The sequence below is a fragment of the Rhinolophus sinicus genome, linkage group LG10 (genome assembly GCF_036562045.2).
Source record: "Rhinolophus sinicus isolate RSC01 linkage group LG10, ASM3656204v1, whole genome shotgun sequence".
Classification (NCBI taxonomy): Eukaryota; Metazoa; Chordata; class Mammalia; order Chiroptera; family Rhinolophidae; genus Rhinolophus; species Rhinolophus sinicus.
In genome coordinates, this window is record NC_133759.1 from 106,847,612 (window position 1) to 106,867,006 (window position 19,395).

The following is a 19,395-nucleotide window of genomic DNA, read 5'->3' on the forward strand; positions in this document are numbered from 1 at the left end:
CAGGCTTCAGGCATGGCTGGATCCAGGTGCTCAAACAACATCATCAAACACCACATGTCTCTCTCCATCTTTCAGCTCTGCTTTCCCCTGTGTTAGCATCAGTCTCAACCTAGATAGACTAAGATGGCCCTCAGCAGCTCGAGACCCAGAGCCTATTGGCTCAATGACCTACAGAGAGTGACTGTTTTCCAGCAGATCCAGTAAAAATCCAGGGATCAGTTTTGGTTGGTCCAGACTGGGTCATATGTCCATCATCAAGCTCACCATTGAGGTCTGAGTAATACATAGATTAGCCAGGCCCAGAGGGGAGGGATGAGGGTGAGTCCTGCATGGAGAGTAGGGCCTGAGTACGAGGATGGGAAAATTCAACTACAATTACTTAAAGAAAGGACGGGCTAAAATTACAGATGTCCCTACACTGGATTCTAGCCCTGCCTCACCTGTGTGACCCTGGACAAGTCACTGCTCCTCTCTGGACCTTGAGTTCCTGACCTGTGAGATTCAGGCATTAAACTCAATCACTGAGTCTGGTAGCTTTTACAGCAGCAGAACTTTTTACTTTTCCATAAATAATATATGGAACCCAGCATAGAAGAGATAAAAACTGTGTTTTACTAGAAGTTGTATTTATTTAATCCTATATTAGTCAGGGTAGATCACGACTTGCTGTAATAAGAAGCAGCCCCAACATCTCAGCTTGACACACAAAGATCTGTTTCTCGCTCGTGTCACAGTTCAGTGCAGGTCGGGGAGCTCTTCCTGGCAGGTCTCCATGTCCCCCAGCCAGTCACCCACCACCTGATCAGTCTGCACCATTAAGCCCCGGCCTCTGTGGGAGGAGGAGAAGGGGGGCCCACCACTTCCGCCCACACCCCATGCCTCTCAGGATCCAGTCATGCACCGCAATTCAAATGCTAGGGACTCGGGAAATGCGATATTCCGCTACCAAGAAAGGAAAGTGACAGAAGTGTTGGCACCTCTGCCACACACTCTGTAACATTTACTTATTCTAAGGTCAATCACCGAGAACGATGAGGTTGTTTTAATAATCAAAAAGAACAGGAAATCAGATATTATGGATGACAGATGCAGTCATGTTTCAACCTCGGCACTGACTTTTTAAAAGCCCTATACTTTTCAAAACTGTAAATATCAAGAAAATCCCAGGTTCCCAGGAATAGGAGTTGGAAATGCTAGTGATATTTAAAAGTTTGCTTTTGCAATTTCAGTACTCTCTTTAAGGACACAAACAGAGATAGGAGAAACGTCAGTGTGAAGCCGACACAAACTGAGATGAACAGCATGAGAAACTGCTGGCCACCTCCGAGATGTTAGCATTTAGCATGCAGCACGTCTGAGGGTTCTTGGTGCATTTATCACAAGGTTTAAACAGGGAAACGGATTTAAACTGTGAAGTTCAGGTTATAATGTTGTGGAGGCCTCTGCTTTGAAGAACCCCGTGCCAGGCGGCCCGCTGAGTTTTCTAATCCATGCCCCTAACAGCACCATACTGGCTGTCCTCAGGAAAGATGTTTCACTTGATTGAGCCTGTTTGCTCAGCTGTCATAGGGATGGCTTAGCAAACTCAAGGGACTTGACCAGAGAAATAAAAATTAAAGAAAAAACAAAAAAGGACAGCCCAAGGTGTGCTGCACCTGTGACTCAGTTGGTTGCCTATGCTTTAACACCCTGCAAAGAGCATTACATTGGAACATATGAAACTCCTGTTTTAACAGATCAAAACCAGCCAATTATAAGCACTTTTGCACATAAGTAATATATGAAAACTGGTAGCCCTTAGTCCTTTTCTAGCCCATAGATATATTTTGTTTTTCAAAACACTTACAAATTGAGATATTTCACATGAAAAATGGATTTCTAATCTCTCTTTAGAAAAGAAATATTTCTATAGGAAAATATAGAAAAAAATCTTTGTGATCACGGGTTAGGCAAAGGTTACTTAGCTGCAACTTTAAAACAATGACCCATAAAAGAAAAAGTCGATAAATTGGGTGTCATTGAAATTAAGAATTTCTGCTCCTCAAAAGACAGTTAAGAGAATAAAAAGACCACATATGGGAGTGTTTGCAAATCATACACCTGACATAGAACAATTTGTATTCAGACCATATAAAGAACCTCAAGTCTTTAAAGCCACAGATTGTATGATTCCATTTACAGAAAATGTCCAGAATAGGTAAATAGATTAGTGTTTGCTTAGAGTGGGGGGGTGGGGGCTATGGGGGCTTAAGGAATGACAGCTAAAGGGCCTGGGGTTTCTTTTTGAGGAGATGAAAATGTTTTAAAGTTGATGGTGGTGATGGTTGCACAACTCTGAATATACTAAAAATCATAAGCTGTACACTTTAAATGAGTGAATTTATGGTATGCAAATTGTAATGTTTCAGTAAAGCTGTTATCCAAAAAATGAACCCTCAAAACTCAATAATGAGAAAACAAACAACCAATTTTTTTTTTTTTAAAGATTTTATTGGGGAAGGGGAACAGGAGTTTACTGGGGAACAGTGTGTACTTCCAGGCCTTTTTTCCAAGTCAAGTTGTTGTCCTTTCAATCTTAGTTGTGGAGGGTGCCGTTCAGCTTCAAGTTGTTGTCCTTTCAGTCTTAGTGGTGGAGGGCACAGCTCAGCTCCAGGTCCAGTTGCCGTTGCTAGTTGCAGGGGGCACAGCCCACCATCCCTTGCGGGACTTGAGGAATCGAACTGGCAACCTTGTGGTTGAGAGGACGCACTCCAACCAACTGAGCCATCAGGGAGGCAGCTCAGCTCAAGGTGCCGTGTTCAATCTTAGTTGCAGGGGGCGCTGCCCACCATCCCTTGTGGGACTCAAGGAGTTGAACCAGCAACCTTGTGGTTGAGAGCCCACTGGCTCATGTGGGATTCGAACCGGCAGCCTTCGGAGTTAGGAGCATGGAGCTCTAACTGCCTGAGCCACCTGACCAGCCCAAACGAAAATTTTAATGGGCAAAATATTTGAATAGACACTTCACAAAAGAACATATACAGACGGCTACTAAGCACATGAAAAGATGCTCAACATAATTAGTCATTAGGAAATGCAAATTAAAACCACAATGAAATAAGCTACACACCTATTTGAATGGCCTTTAAAAAAAATACTGACAATACCAAGTGCCAACAAAGACACTAAGTAATTTAAATTCTGACTCATTCGCTGGTGGGAATATAAAATAATACAAACAGTCACTTTGGAAAACAATTTGGAAATTTCTTATAAAGTTAAACCTACACTTATCATATGACCCAGCGATCTCACTTCTATATATATTTACCCAAGAAATGAAAACCCATATTCAAAAGTCTACACATAAAAGTTTATAGTAACTTTATTTACAACCACCAAAAACTGGAAAATAGTCTTAACTAACGTCCTTCACCTGGAAGATGAACAAACAAACTGTGGTACAGCCATTCAATGGGCCACTCCTCAGAAATAAAAGAAATGAATAATACACGCAGATGTAATTTAAATGCTAAGTGAAAGAAGGCAGACACGTTAGGGTTATATTTCTATGACATTCTTGCGAAGGCAAAATTACAGGGACAGAAAACAGAACAGTAGTTTCTAGGAACTAAGGGTGGGGAAAGGGTTGACTACAAAGGGCCTGGAGAATTGGGGGGGCAATGGATAGATATCTTCTGATTGTGGTGCTGGTCACACAACTATGTATAGTTTTTGTCAAAACACTGCATGATACACTAACCGGGGTGAGCTTCACTGTATCGACACTGAACCCGCACTTCTGCAGAGCCACAATCAATAGCCCCCATTAGACGGGTATTTATCGTTCAGACCCCGAGTCCCTGAGTCAGCTGGACTCATTCACCTGCCTTCACCTGGGGATAGGTGTCCGTTACCTCTGTGTATCCTACAGAATAAGTAGAGAATAGCAAAAGTATATTTCACTGCTAGAAAGTGGTGACTTCCTGGCGAGGAGACCGTCTGCAGTGAGTGCTTCCAGAACACTGTATGTCATCTGTTTTGTACCCACATGGCAAACACCTACTCATTCTTCAGGACCCTGTGCACATGTCCCCTCTTCACTGAAGTCTCCTGCACACCTTTCCCTTCTCTTGGGCAGGACCCGTTACCCGCTCCTCTGTGGTCCTACGGCCCCTGGTGACCCTGTCTCCTGGCATCTGTCATGGAATCAGCCATATTCTGACAGTCCTGCCTCACCAGACAGGGAGCTCCTGTGTGACTCTCAGCACAGGCCTGGCGCCGAGCAGCTACTGATAAGTGTACGATTCACGAGTTGACCAACAAGAAAAAAGAGTCAAGCAAACCCACAAGGGATACGCGAGCAAACCCAGAGGAAGGATCAGAAAATAATCTGGAACCGGACTGAGGAAAGCCTTGAATGTCGATCTCAGACTTTACCTTGTGGGCCAGAGTTTTTCCCCTTCCCCCACACTCCCCCCCTTTGCCTGGAAGGCTCTCCCTCCTGACGGCCGTGTGACACTCCCCTTCATTCAGCTCTGTGCCTCAGTGGCCATCAGAGGAGCGGCCCTGAGCACCGACATAAAACAGTAGCCCCGCCCCAGCCCCCGGCACCCCGCATTTTCCCCCATGGCACTTCACCACCTCCTCATACAGCTATTTGTTCAATGTCTTCATCCCCTCGCTGGGACACAAGATCCATGACAGCAGGGACATTGTTCACAGCTGGGTCATAGCGACAGTCTCTGAGTCAGAGCAGGGGCTCAATAAAATATGTGTGGGATAAACGAACCGCATTGTACAGAAGAAGGAAGGAGATCTAGCAGCTACCGTGTTTCCCAGAAAAGAAGACCTCACCGGAAATAAGCCCTAGCATGATTTTTCAGGCTGACATCCCCTGAACATAAGCCCTAATGCGTCTTTTGGAGCAAAAATTCATATAAGACCTGGTCTTATTTTCGGGGAAGCACACTAATAAGGGGTAGAGCCAGATGCAGGATGCAGACCCAGAGCTCACACCAGTTTCACTTTAAAGAACATTCTCTTGACCAAGAGCCAGTGGGGGAGAACTCAGCACAGGCTTTGGAGTCAGAAAGGCCTCGGCTCCAATGAGCCGCTCTTTCCCATTTTGGAATCACTGACCTTTGAGAATCTGTCGCAAGTTTTTGGCCCATTACCCTGAGAAGGGGCGGAAGTGCTGGCGTAAAACATTTCGCAGGTGACTCCACGGCTCACGGACGCTCTTTGGCACCTTTCCTGAGCCGCCTGGCTCCTATGTCTGCTGAGCCACACTCTTGGCTCTAAAGTGGGGGTGATGAGACTGACAGCGTGGATGGAAGACCCCCCCGAGCCACCATGAATACCTGCTGTTCAAATATGGCCCGTCCCCAGCCCCCTGCCCTCCCTGAGCCAGTGTGCGGCAGCGGTGAGATGGGCTCCTGAGACCGGGTCCCAGGCCAGCCTGTGCCTCTCAGACCCTCCCTTTCTATGAGCAGCCTTGTTACCCAGGAAAATGGGATTATTGTTCATTGAACAGAAGGCATCAAACGAGACAGTGAAAGCCCCCAGGAAACACGAAAGCCCTGAAAACACTTCCCGAGACATCCCCTCTGAGTGCACAAATTGCTTTACTGTTTCAATTTCAGCTGCCAAAAGCGTTCTGCACACCCTGGCCTAAGGAGTGGAAGGATAATGCGGGTCAAGTCACATTCTGCCGAATCCTATTACGGTGCCACTTTCCCATGTAGACGGCTCCTCTCACCGCTGGAGGACGGCCTCCTGGGGGAGGCCAGGGCCACCTGCCTCTGTCCCCTGCCGGCCTAGCACAGAGCCTGGCACACTGTTTCTCAAACTCCTGTCACCTGCAGTCAAGAACTTCTTGTTTGGTTGATATGATTTCTGTTTTAATTAGATGCCAACATTTAAACATTGAGGAAATTCATAAACAAATTGAGGTTTACAGCTTCTCTTGGAAAAGCAGAAGATTTAAGTTCCTAGGAGGTTAAGTTCCCGGATATGGGGACAGTCAGCTGGGAAAGCCCGGCAGCTGCCGCTTGTCCCTTTCAATGGCACCTTCATGTGTCCTCCAGACCCAACAGGCCCCAGTTCCTGTTCTTAGAACCATCTCCAGCCTGAAATCAACAGCAAGGGAGCCAGGTCCTGTATTTTAGGTTCTCACAGCCTGTGGAAAGGCCGTTCCCAGGTCGCATCTTCTTTAGCCCACAGACACCTGAGTTAGGTATTGTTATCTCCACATTATTGACGGAGGAAGTGGGGCTCCAAGATGAAGGACACCCATCCACGACGGCAAAGCCCATGAGTGACAGCATTGAAACGCAATCATAAATTCCTAATTGAAGAGAGACTGAGAGCTCTAACAACGGTTTCCACTTATTTAAGGCGAGGGTCACTGCAGACGACACTGGCCAAAGACGCCGAGTCAAACAGACCTGGCTTTGAAACTGGACTCTGCCGGGTGCAACCACTTGACTTTACCTCATCTATTTCTGCATCTCTGAAACGGAGCCTGACACACCGTCCCCACATGGTTATTTGATAAGCCTTCAGAGCTCTTGGCCAATGAATCTAGAAAATGCCACCCTGACCCAAGAAGAAAACCAGAGTGGTTTGGCTTTGCTTTGATTCTGAACAGGGTCTCTGAGAAGCTACAGAACCAAAGGAGACTTTCTTAACAACGTTTGAGCCACATAGTCACGCTTGAAAGTGAGGCCTAAAGAAGATATCAGAGTATCCTACCTGATTGGACTAAAATGATGGGGAAGGGTCATTGTCTGTGCCTTGTTCCTATGGAGGAAACTCGCTGGCTTTCTGCACGCCTTGTCTCCTTCCTCCTGCTCACACAACTCAGTACAGTTTCCCTGGCAGTTCTGTGTGGCCAGAAGGAATGTGAACACAAATGAAGCAGCCTTGTCACTGCCAGGACTGCGCCTAACGCCCTCCCCTCCATTCCCCTCCACGCTCTTCCTCTCCTGGGCTGTGAGGCAGATGAGCATTTTCAAGGTCAAGCTTTGAAGGACAGCAGAGCCACCAAATGGCAGGACTGAGTCCCTGAATCCCCAGTTGAAGGACAAATGTCCACCATTCGGAAACATCAGTTTTGAGCAAAACTAAACTTTGAGTTTATTTGACCCATTATATATTTGGGGGACACCGTTATGGAAACCAGTATGAACATGAACTAACACCACCAGTATTTCTGTTCTGCAAGGAGGAAGCCAAGAGGCCAACAACTGCCCCTCTGTGTTAGTTCATTAGACCCACCATCACAAAGGACCACAGATTGTGTGATTTAACAACGAAATGTATGCCCTCACAGTTCTAGAGGCTAAAAGTCTAAGATGAAGGTACTGATAGGTTTGGTTTCTACTGACCCTTTCTCCTTGGCTTATAGATGCCACCTCAATGCGGCCTCAATGAAGTCTTCCCTCCATGTGCACAGGTGCCTGCTGTCTATCACTGTCTGTGTCCTCATTTCCTCTTCTTAAAATGACTCCAGTCATACATAGGGCCCACCCAGATGACATCATTTACCTCTTTAAATCTGTATCTCCAAATACAGTCCCATTCTAAGGTACAGTACTGTCCCCTTATCTGTGGGGGATACATGCCAAGACCCCCACCCCCAGTGGATGCCTGAAATCAAGGATAGCACCAAATCCTATATACACTATGTTTTTTTCTATACGTACGTACATACCTATGATAGTTTAGTGCTTTTTCCATCTTAACTAAGCACTGTGGCCATAACTTTTGCAGTTTGAGGTATGACAGCAAAACTAGCATGAATTTTTTTTTCCTTCTTCACAATTTCATGGATAGAAGATTTGTTCTTACTGTAGATTTTAGCAACCTCTGCATATGATCTTTTCTTTCCTTATTAAGTCAAGAATGTTCACCTTTTCATTTAGAGAAAGTACTTTACAGCTTCTCTTTGGCGTATCCGAATTGCCAGCATCACTCCTCTTGCGCTTTGGGACCATTCTTAAGCAAAATCAGGGGGACTTGGACACAAGCACTGCAATCCCACAACAGCCAATCTGATCACCTAGACGGCTCCTAAGTGACTAACGGGCAGGCAGTGCATACAGCATGGAGACGCTGCACACAGGGATGGTTCACATCCTGAGTGGGACGGAACTGGGTGGCGTGAGCTTTCATCACAGTTCTCAGAACAGTGCATAACTTAAAACTTCCGAATTGTTAATTTCTAGAATTTTCCATTTAATATTTTCAGACCTTGGTTGACCACAGGTAACTGAATTCATGAAAAGGGAAACCACAGATAAGGGAGGGGCTACTGTAAAAGGGGTCTAAGGCTTCAACACATGAAATTGGGGAGACCACCTGATTTCGACAATTATTATAAAGCTACATTCATTAAGACAGTGCGCTATCAGCATCAAAGCAACCCCACTGGTAAGTAGAACAAAAGAAAGAGAGTCGAGAAATTGACAAAGTTGCACAGGACATGCAGCAAAGAAAATATAGCCTTCTCAACAGTGGTCCTGGAATAACTGGATATCATAGGCAAAAGCAAACTTGAAGCCATACTTGTCACCATCTACAAAAATTAGTTCAAAAATGGATCATAAATCTGAAATGTTAACCTAAAACTACAAAACGTCTAGAAGAAAACAGAGGAAAAGACCTTTGTGGCCTTGGGCTCCATAAAGACTTCTTAGATCTGACAACAAAAGCATGATCCATAAAAGAACAAACCAATAAATTAAACACTTCTGCTCTTGAAAACACACTTTTAAGAAAATAAAACAAGCCCTACTTACAGAGAAAATATTTGTGAAGCATGTTATCTGATAAAGTACTTATAACCAGAATAAAGAACGTGCAAAACGTAACAATAAGAAAACAAATAAGCCAATTTTTGTCAAAAGTAAACACTTCTCATCTTTAAAATACACTTTTAAGAAAATAAAACAAGCCACACACACACAGAGAAAATATTCGTGAAGCATGTTATCTGATAAAGCACTTATAACCAGAATAAATAAAGATCGTGCAAAATTTAACAATAAGAAAACAAATAAGCCAATTTTTGTCAAAAGTAAACACTTCTCATCTTTAAAACACACTTTTAAGAAAAGAAAACAAGCCACACACACAGAGAAAATATTTGTGAAGCATATAGTTAATAAAGCACTTACATCCAGAATAAATAAATAATTCGCAAAATGTTAACAATAAGAAAACAAGCCAATTTTGAAAACTGGGCAAAACATTTGAATGGACTCTTAACCAAAGGAGACACACAGATGGCAAGGAAGCACATAAAGGGTTGCTCTACATCATTACTCATTAGTCATTAGAGAAATGCTAATTAAAACCACAACAAGATACCATTACACAACCGTCAGAATGACTTAAATTGAAAAGACTGACCTTCACAAGTGTTGCTGGAGACACGGAGCAACTGGAACTCCCGTGCTGGTGAGGTAAACATACACTTACCTTACGATCCGGCCATTCTGCTCGTAGGTATTTACCTAAGAGAAAGGAAAGCATATTTCATAAAAAGACCTACACCGCAATATTCATAGCAGCTTTGCTTGTAATAGCTCAAAGCCAGAAACAATAACAAATGGCCATCAAGAACCCATCAAAAAACAAACTGTGATACCCATTTTAAACTGCATACTATCCAGCAATAGAAAGAAATGAACTATTTATATAAGCAACAACGTGTATGAATCTCAAAATAATTATGCTGCGTGAAAGAAGCCAGACAAAAGAGTACCTACTATGTGATTCTACCTATCTAAATCTCTAGGGTCGCAGGCTAAATTATAGTGACACAAATCAGAATGGTGTTTGCTTGAGGGAGGCTGATTTCCACGCGGGAGCCATTATAATAGTCCCAGAGGACACATTTGAGGTATCTTGATTGTGGTAACAGTTTCATGGGTGTATGCATATGGCAAAGCTTAGAAAACTGTAGACTTTAAATTGTGCAGTTTACTGTATATCAGCCGTACCTGAAGCTGATTACCACATTAAGCACAAAGGAAGATGTTAAATGACACAAGAACGCAATCCACAAAATCCAGACTATAAAAAGCTCTACAGGCAAATGATCCAGTTTCTTCCACTAATAAATTACAAGAAAAAAAGAATGAGAATGACAGAGAAGCTTATGTTAAATAGACCAAAGGCATCCATCACGTAATGGCAATGACCCTGATTTGGATCTGCCGCAGACATCTCATTAGAAATTTGAAAACTGACTGGCTATTCCATGATATTAAGAAAGTATTTTTAATTTTTCAGGTGCAATAATAATGTGGTCACATGTTTGAGAGTCTCACTTAGAGATTCATACTGAAATACTTACGGATAAAATTATACGATGTCTGATATTTGCTTCCAAATAAGATGGGAGAGGATATACGAGTATGCAGTTGAAACAAGGTTGGCCATGAGTTGACAACTGTCCAAGCTGAACAATGGCTGCATGGGGTTCACTATGCCTGTGTTTCTCGACCTTGTTTTTCATTATCATCCCCCTAAGAAGCTTTTTCGATATTGTTCTGTAATGGCACCCCCACCCCTGAAATTTCAACATCAAGGATGTGTTGTGTGGATGTTCACGTACCATGACCCTTTGGAGAAACACCATTCTCACAGTTAAGATGTATTCACTCCCTCCCCAGAAACCAATGTTTGCCACCTTTTAACCACCCCCTCCACCCTGGTTGAGAATGCATACGTTATACTAGTCTGTCTACTTTTCTATACGGTTTTATGTTTCTATTAAAATGTTTTTAAATCATTTCATTTTTAAAGAAAGAAGCAAGATAAGTGTAATTGTTCATATAACAAGATGATGGCCAGGGAAGAATCCATGGAACCAGCCTCTGAGCTGCCTGGAACCAGACCTCCAAATAGCACCAGGACTAACCTGTCAGTTGAGAAGCTCGTGGTGACACGTGAAACCATAGAGATTTATGGTCCCCAGAGCTGGAGGGTCCACATCTGGAGTGGGCATCAGGAAAGAGCTGATCCACTACTAGACCCAGAGTCTTGCTCGTCTCTCCTCTCTAATTGGCAACCTCATCCCATGAATGGTTTACCTGCTGAGCCTAAAACGGACGCTCACTTGGTAGCTACATGCTTCCTAGTTCTCATCCAACAGGAAAGAGAAACTGCGCCCCAGCATTTAGTAAAAGTCTGTCATTCACCCTGACTGGACCAGCTTTGGTGCCACCCATCTCTGGCAATGCCTGCGGTGGGGGAGTGGAGGGTGCTGAGCGGCCCCACCCCGCCACGTGGTCCCCTCTGGAGTGGGGGGGGGGGGTCAATGTTCCCAGAGCCCGTTTCTCTCTAAACAGAAATCGGGGCTTTGGGAGGGGGAAGGGCGATGATGCTACAACTTCCTCCTTTCCTTTCCTCCTTCGTTCTGCATGTCCGCTTAACTCTTTGAAGTCTGTGTCAACACGATGTGAAGAACGTCAGAGGATAGCTTTGCTCCGCTCAGGGAGCAAAAGGGTTGTCAGCTCCACTTTTTAAGAATCCCAGGGAAGGATGTGATTGGCCTGATTTAGGTCACATGCTCAGTCAGTGTGGCCAGGGAAATGGAATGCACGCCTGGCACAGCTAGGGTCACACGCGTGCAGTGTCTGTGGGTAGACGAGACGAGAGGAGTCCTCTCCACGATATTCACAAGGCAGGGCTGTGGGGAGAATGTATGTGAACTTTCCTTTCCTCTTTGGCATCCCATGAACCTTCGATACTGCTTTTCTTTCCTAACCCCCCAACCCCACCTTGCCCTCCAGCTCCAAACTTGCCAAGCTGAAGAGCAGAGCCTGGAAGGAAAACAAAACAAAACCCTCCTGGGAGCTCTGTCTGAGCAGGCTCTGGCTCCCCGTGCACATTGCTCTCATTTAAATAAAGAAATCAAAGCAGAGGAGCCACCACTGTTCAGAGACTCAGACTCCTCACCTGTCAGTGGGGTTCGCATAGAGCCCCCCTCAGAAGTAATGGTGATAGGAAAGTAATAGCATACAGAGGGCACTTAATAAACGGCAAGGATTGTGTTCAATTTCATTCCATACTTTCTATAAAACAGTCTAAAAGGAATCTTAAAGATATTCTGCAAGAACATGTCACAGCTTCCCCCGTGGCCAAGAAGGGACCGTATCACCTTCTTCCCAGGGAGCACCTGTCCCTGGGGTGTCCAGCACCAGGGCCCCCACCTGCGACTCCACACGCCCAGGCTGGGCGCCCTCCACCCAGTTCTCAGAGCTGGGATCTGCGCGTTCACCTGCCACCACCTCCAAACATCTGTGCTGGCCACCCCGGCAAGCTGTCTCCCTAACGCCTCACCTACTCACGACTCCGTTCTTGATTTTGCACTCAGAGGAGGAAGAGGAGCGGGGACAATCATGCAAAGCAAGAGAGGAGAGGAGAGTCGGCTGCACCTGCAACCCCCACCTTAGAACCGGCTTCAAACAGTCCTGTACGTCCATTCTCTCCCCTCTGACCCAACTGCCTGCGGTGATCTTTCTAAAAAGCCCACAGCCCTAACTCACTTCCTGCTGAAAGCTCTGCAATGGTTTCCAAATGCCTACAAGGTGACGTTCTGGCTCTGGGTGTGGTACTCAAGGTCCTTTTAACAGAGCCTTAAGAAGTCATCAAATCGAAAGGAATTTCTCTCCCTCCCAAACCCCCCGGGCATTCTCATGCCTTTGCCCCTGTCGTTTCCTCAGCCTAGAAGTTTCTTTCTCATCTTCCCCACTGGGAACTCCGACCCAAGCTGCAGCTCTATTTCCACCCTCAGAATGAAGCCTTCTCAGAAATAATAGGCGGAAGTGCGACTCCCCTTTGCACACAACTTGAGCTCCTCACACACACCTTACAGGCAGCTTTCTGTTTTGTCCCCACCACCAGATGTGAACGCCTGAGGAGCGAACATTGTTGTTTCACTTATCTCAATCCCTGGTGCCAGCCCAGGACTTGGAGCCCTATAGACACATTGAATGGATGGAGACATAAGCAGATGTATTCATGGGTGGGTGGAGAGAAGTAGACTGATGGAAAGAGGAACAGATGATGGATGGACGGATGGATGGATGGATGGATGGCTGGCTGGCTGGCTGGCTGGCTGGCTGGATGGATGGATGGATGGATGGATGGATGGATGGATGAATGAATGGATGGATGGATGGCTGGATGGATGGACGGACGGACGGACGGACGGATGGATAAGTGGATGGATATATCATAAACACTTCAAGGGCAGAGACTGTTTCTTACTCAGCTCTGTTTTCACAGTGCCTAAAATAGAGTCTAGAATATAGTAATACATGGTCAACATATATTGCTGAAGAGTGAATAAATGATTGAAGGACCTCGTTATTGTGATAAAAGTTTTGGACTAAGAGTCAGAAGACCTGAAAGCTAGCTCTGTCTGGATCCTCAAGATATTTGTACGTACATGAGCAACTTAACCAAACACCTTCAATTTACTCTTCTGTAAAATGGATGGAATTAAATGATTTCTACAGCCCTTTCCAAACAACCTTGTGCTCCCTGATTTGAAGCTGCCCAAATCTAAGATGAGGCTACGGACTGGGGGCGGGGCCACATTTGAGCAAATGTGTGTTTACTTACAACTTGTCCTAATGCAGAGGCGATCCCAGATCTCTGCCAACAACAGGACAAGAGTTAACACACTCCAGATGAGATTCTGTTCAAACCGGCTGACAGCCTGGTGGTAGAAATGAAAGACAGGCTGACAGTAGAGCCGGAGGGGTAATTAGAGCGAAATGTGAACCTCTGTGAGGCTGTACCCACCCCCAGCTGAAAAAAGGTGGGAAGGGCCAGGCTACACAAAGCCTTCCCAGGAGGCTTGGCTGCTGGCCAAAAGCACCCTCTCTCCAGAAGGATGGCTGTTTGTTCACAGAGCACGTGGTCTGTCCTGCCGGAGCCACACCTGGCTCCCAGCATGCTCTGCAGTAATAACAGTACTGAGAACACATCTCTCATTAGTCAGAGACTGATACGTGCCAGGCACGTCTATGTATCACCTCATCACACTTCCCAGCCTCCTTGGGAGGCAGGAATGATGGGGGAGGAAAAGGCAGCCAGTAAGTGGCAGATTGGGGCTTTGAACCCGGGACACTTTGGCTGCCTGTCTGTGGACAGCTGCCCTGGAACTGGTCAGGTCACAATCTAGAGACTAGACTCCATGCCACACCAAACCGCAGTGACACCTGCTGGGGCTTGCCTGATGCCTTTGCAATGTGCTTCCACGCCACCCAAGGTTACAATGCTGGACCATCTGCATTTTGTAGCTGGGGACACTGAGACTCAGAATGACAGGTGAAATAGTCACACGACAATGGAACTGAGATTCCATCCCTGGGAACTGGAGTCCTGGGCCAGCGTTCTTAACTGGGAAGCTGTTCTGTTCCCATGTGGTAGCTGCAGTGGACATTCGTGGATTTTGCCTAAACGTCCACTCTTCCTTCCTCTGGTGACAGCATCTGCATTTTCTTAGGGGAATCACCCCACCACACCCCACCACCTGCCACTTCAGTCCAGGTGATTTGAGCAGAACTGACTTTCCCTGTACTCTCCCTCCCCTGTGCAGCTGGGACTGCATGTGACCAAATATATCCAATGAAACTCCGTCCTTGGCACCGGAAGAAACCATTGAAAAAGAGGGAAGCCAGGAGCTGCTGGGGGCCACTGCAAAGGGACAGGCTGCCAGAGAGCAAAACCAGCACAGAGAAAAGCAGGGACAAGAGGTGGGGAGAGAGAATTTCCTAGGGACCTATTCTGAGACCCTGGATCCAGCCACACCTGAATACATTCCAGGTTTCTGAGCCAGTGAATTTCCTTTCTGTTTAAACCAGTCAGAGTCGGGCGTCTCTCACCTGCACGTAAGAGGCTCCGAGTCAATACTGCCCGCTCCCCACAATGACTGGCATTACTTGTGTGTCCTGGCTGCTGCCCCATTAGATCCAGGTCACTTGAGGGCAGGGATTGGGTCAAAACCACCACTGTGTCTCCAGTGCCTTACTCCAGCCATGCCCGATGAATATTTGTTGAATGAGTAAGAATCCAACCTGACTCAGTGATCCTTTGTGAAGCTGGAGGCACACTGGACCCAAGAAGCCTCAATTCTCTGGCCTGCCCCCCTCCCCCGCCTTGCCCTCCACCCACCCTTCCAGGCCTAATTCCAAGGCCATCCCCTCTGAGACGGGCCCACAGCCTTACCCCACTCCGAGACTGCTCTCGCCCACATCAGGACGTCTGCGGAATGTTTCTGCCTTGTGCAGCGGTAAGCACCCACAGCTGACCTCTCCTAGCAAACGGTTAGTCCTGAGCACGGAGTCATTTAGGTATCACGCCAGCACCTGGCACCCTCCAGAGCTCAGATCACATTTTCTGAATCCAAAGGCTCATTTCATTCAAGGCACATTCGCCAACCTCTAGTACATGCAGGAACTGAGAACAGAGGTGAACCCGGCATGATGGTTAAAAATAATGACAATAGTTTACTAACAATTGTCACCCCAATAAATTTAATTTAAAAAAAATAATAGTGACAATAGTAAGAGCTCACATTTACTGAGTTACTACTTTGTGCCAGGCACTGATCTAAGCACTTTACATATATTAACTCACTTAACCCTCAGAGCAAACGAGTGAGGGAGCTACTATTATCCCCCATTTCACAAATGAGGAAACTAGGGCTCAGATGTCAAGAATTTGCCCAAGGTCACAGAGACTGTCAGGTGACAGAGCCAGGATTTGAACCTGGGCCACCTGGTCCCCAATCCAAGCTCTTAACTGGTCAACTAGTGGGGTCACGAGTACCTCCTAGGCTGAACTGTTATAAGCCTGGCCTTCTCCTTCCCAACGTCTAGCTGCCCCGCCTCTGGAAAGAGCTGGGCTGAAAGCAGAGCTGACCATGCCCAACGCTGCTAACTGGAAGCTTGGATTCTGGTTTGAATTTCTAACAGCACCATTCTGTGGCCCTACGGATCGTTCTATGACCTCTCCAAGTCAGTTTTTTCAGGATTAATAATACGTCAGGGCAGTTATCAGGGTTGAAAGAATGAATATGTGAAAACCACTTAGCATACCACTCGATCCGTAAGTGCAAGGTGCTGTCACTGGTACGTTTCGTCGTCCTTATGGGATAAAGCTACTCGTCAATGTACAAGGCTGGGGACAAAGTACGCCATCGAGTATTGTAAACATGCTTCCTTTCCGTTTTTGTCCTGCCGTCACCACATTCTATGACCTTGAAAGAGCACCTGCACTTCTCTTGGATTCAACTGGCGCTGTTTACCAGGCCCCTAGGAAACCCTGAAGCCAGCCAGCCTTCACAATGGATTAAAGATGTGGAATCCCCTGTATTTCTCCACCCACAGAATCAAAGGGTGCAGGCGAGGGCTGGGGAGCGGGGCAGGAATGTAAGATGGAATAGACCCCAAGTTTTGAACTGGCAGGAGAGCAACAATGGTTCAAATGAGGCTCTGCCGAGGTTCAGGGCCCAGGCCGCCCGCGTTCTGCTCTGCCTGTGCCCTTGAGAAATAAACAAGCTGCCAGAAAGCGAGACGCTTCAGCCGTGGCTAATCCTGGGCCATAAGACGAGCAGGAACTCAAAGGTGCCCGGCGATGCCAAGTGTTTTCAAAACCATCAGCGAGTGCACAGCGCCAGGATGGAGGGGCACTGCAATGCAAACACAATTAGCCTTCAGAACAGGAATACAGGCTGGATGCCCTGACCAGCGCCAGCCTTCCTGGTACAACCTTGGCTCCACTGCCCTCTCGTGGCCACACGGGGACCAGCAGGCAGGTTTTCACCAAGAGCCGAGTGCTGGAAGGATCCCAGGGCGCGGAGGCTCAGAGAAACCAGACCCCTCCGCTCCACCCCGCGGCCGCTGGCCTGGTTCAGCCTGTCCCTTCCACACCTGTAACAGCCTCCTCACTGGTATTAACACACATAATAAAACAACTACTGAATGCTGATGGCAGGCGCGGAGCTAAGTGCTTACACGTACCACCCCACTGAATCCTTTCAAGTCTTTGGAACTGGCTAGTTATCTCATTTACAGATGAGCAAAGCGAGGGTCACACAGGTGAGAGCACTTGGCCGAGGCCACGGGGCTAGCCACACATAAACTCAGCAGCGCCCTGGGCCGGCCCATGGACCTAATAGCTCCACCCGCAGCAGCAAGGTACCCAAAAAATCTGTTAGACCCCGACCCCACCCCACAGTAGGGTGGGATCGAACAATGTGTGCTTTAAAAGGCCTTCGAGGGGGTTCGGAGGCCCCCAGCGTGAGCAGCTCTGCATCACACCGGGCAGCTTGGAGAGCTCACACCCACCCGGGTGGTCTTCCTAACACACAGCTCCCAAGTGCTCCAAGCCCTTCAAAGCCCCGCTCACAGGCCTTGGGTCTAACTCCACAGCACAGAGGTCAGGCCCCTTCACAGGTGGCCCCAGTCTGTATCTCCAGCCCCACTCCCATCCCCCTCCCTTAAATCCAGGGAAGCAGGGGTGGGAGGGGAGAGAACCCAGCTCCGATGGAGCACCCCCTGTGCTGGAGCTCCCCCCATGCTGAGCACACAGGATATTGCTCTTCACCTGTGGGAAAATCAAACAGCCCAGAGTGGGGAGACTGGAGCTCGGAGAGGTGACGAGAGGTGCCTACATTCACGCAGCCAGCAAGTGGCAAGGCCAAGATAAGATCCCGGGACCATGACACCACAGCCTGCGTGCTTCCAAGCCAGATGGGGCCAGACTGGTTAGGAAGCTGGGCCAGGGCCCCACGCCGGCAGGCGCTGATGTCTGAACGCACACGGGCTTCCTGTATACGTTCTGGTCTTTATTTAATGGAGCCACCAGGCCCAGATCCAGCCGATTCCACCCAAAAAGCCTTCAGGTAAATCCATCTTGACCTCCTTCTCTGTGACACTAATGACAGTGGGACAGAAGCTTGGAGAAGCCAAAGCCCTCAGAATATCGTCAGGTAACCACACCCAGAGGAGAGGCAGGTTAGAGAAGAACAGACAAGGCAGAAGAATCGAAAAGCTTGGGTGGACGCTCTGTCCTCGAGGCAAGCACCGTTAAAGGGAAGCCCAGCGCACCACTGCACCCCATCGCTGCCACACCAGGCCAGGCTGCTCCGTGTCTCCATGCCTGTGCCTCGACTGGCCCTCTGCCTCCAACCTAATCCAAGGGTTGCCTGGCTGATTCCTGCCTACCTTCTAGGACCAACCGGAATACCTCCTCCAGAAAGCCTTCCTGGGCCATTTTTGTGATGCCACCTGCCTTTCTACAGACCAGAGAAACAGCAGGGCTATAGGGCAGTGGCTGTCAGCCGAGTGGGAAGTTAGACTCCGCTGGGGGTTTAGCTGGGGTGGAGGTGGAGGGTTCTAGGGAACAGCCAGGGCCAAGAAAACCTCCCACTGAGAAGGTCCTGGGCTTGGGACTGCAGAGGTTTAGCTGCTGCACTTCCAGCTGACAGCTGGACCACTGGAGCAAGGAAAGGGGCCCACATGCTGTGAGTTGGGGGCTATACTGCCTCCCTCTGTGGGTCACTGTGAGGGGAAAGCGAGGGCTTTACCTTTCTTAGCTGTCTACCACCCCTTCCTTCCCTCCTCCAAAGCCAGGATTGACAGCCTAGAGGGCATTCTGCCCAAGCTTTCCCAGCCATTCGTGTATTTAATACATATTTATTGAGCCCCTGCTTGGTAGTCGCAGGCACTGTGCTAGGGGCTGGAGATAAAGCAATGAACGTGCTGGAAAAAGGTCCCAAGACACTGGCAGTTTGGTTGGGAAGATGGTCACAAGACAAGCAAAGCTATGAACAACTTCTGATGTAAGTACTCTCAGTGAATTTACAATGAGAAGAGATCAAGCAACGGGGCAAAGCGAGGCGGCATGAAAGGAGGAAATTAAAGCCAAAATGCTGAAGAGCACACGGCCTGGAAGAGCGGATGGGGCAAAGTTCAGCGGAAGCCACTGCAGTGTTTCCCACAAGGGAGACGATCGGACTTACTCTATTATGAAACCACTATCATGCCGTGTTGTCACCATGTCCACACCAGGCTGTGGGTTCCTGGGGCTTGGGACAGACTGGCTGAGCTGCACATCTGTACCCACGGCGCCCAGGCCTGGCACAGGGTAGGGGCTGAGTGGCTGGTTGAATGAACCTTCTTGCCCTCCATGTGTTATTTCCCTTCAGTTCACTGAGCTACTCTTAGTTATCCTCTGGTTTCTGCCCACCAGCGTCGGGACAGCTTTGCCAGAAAGCACCAGACGAACCCGTGTGGAAGGTGACAATCCTGAGACTCCTGGCCTTTCCACCTCTGTGGTTGATAAGCCACATCTAGACTAGGCTGAACCTACACAGTTGGGATT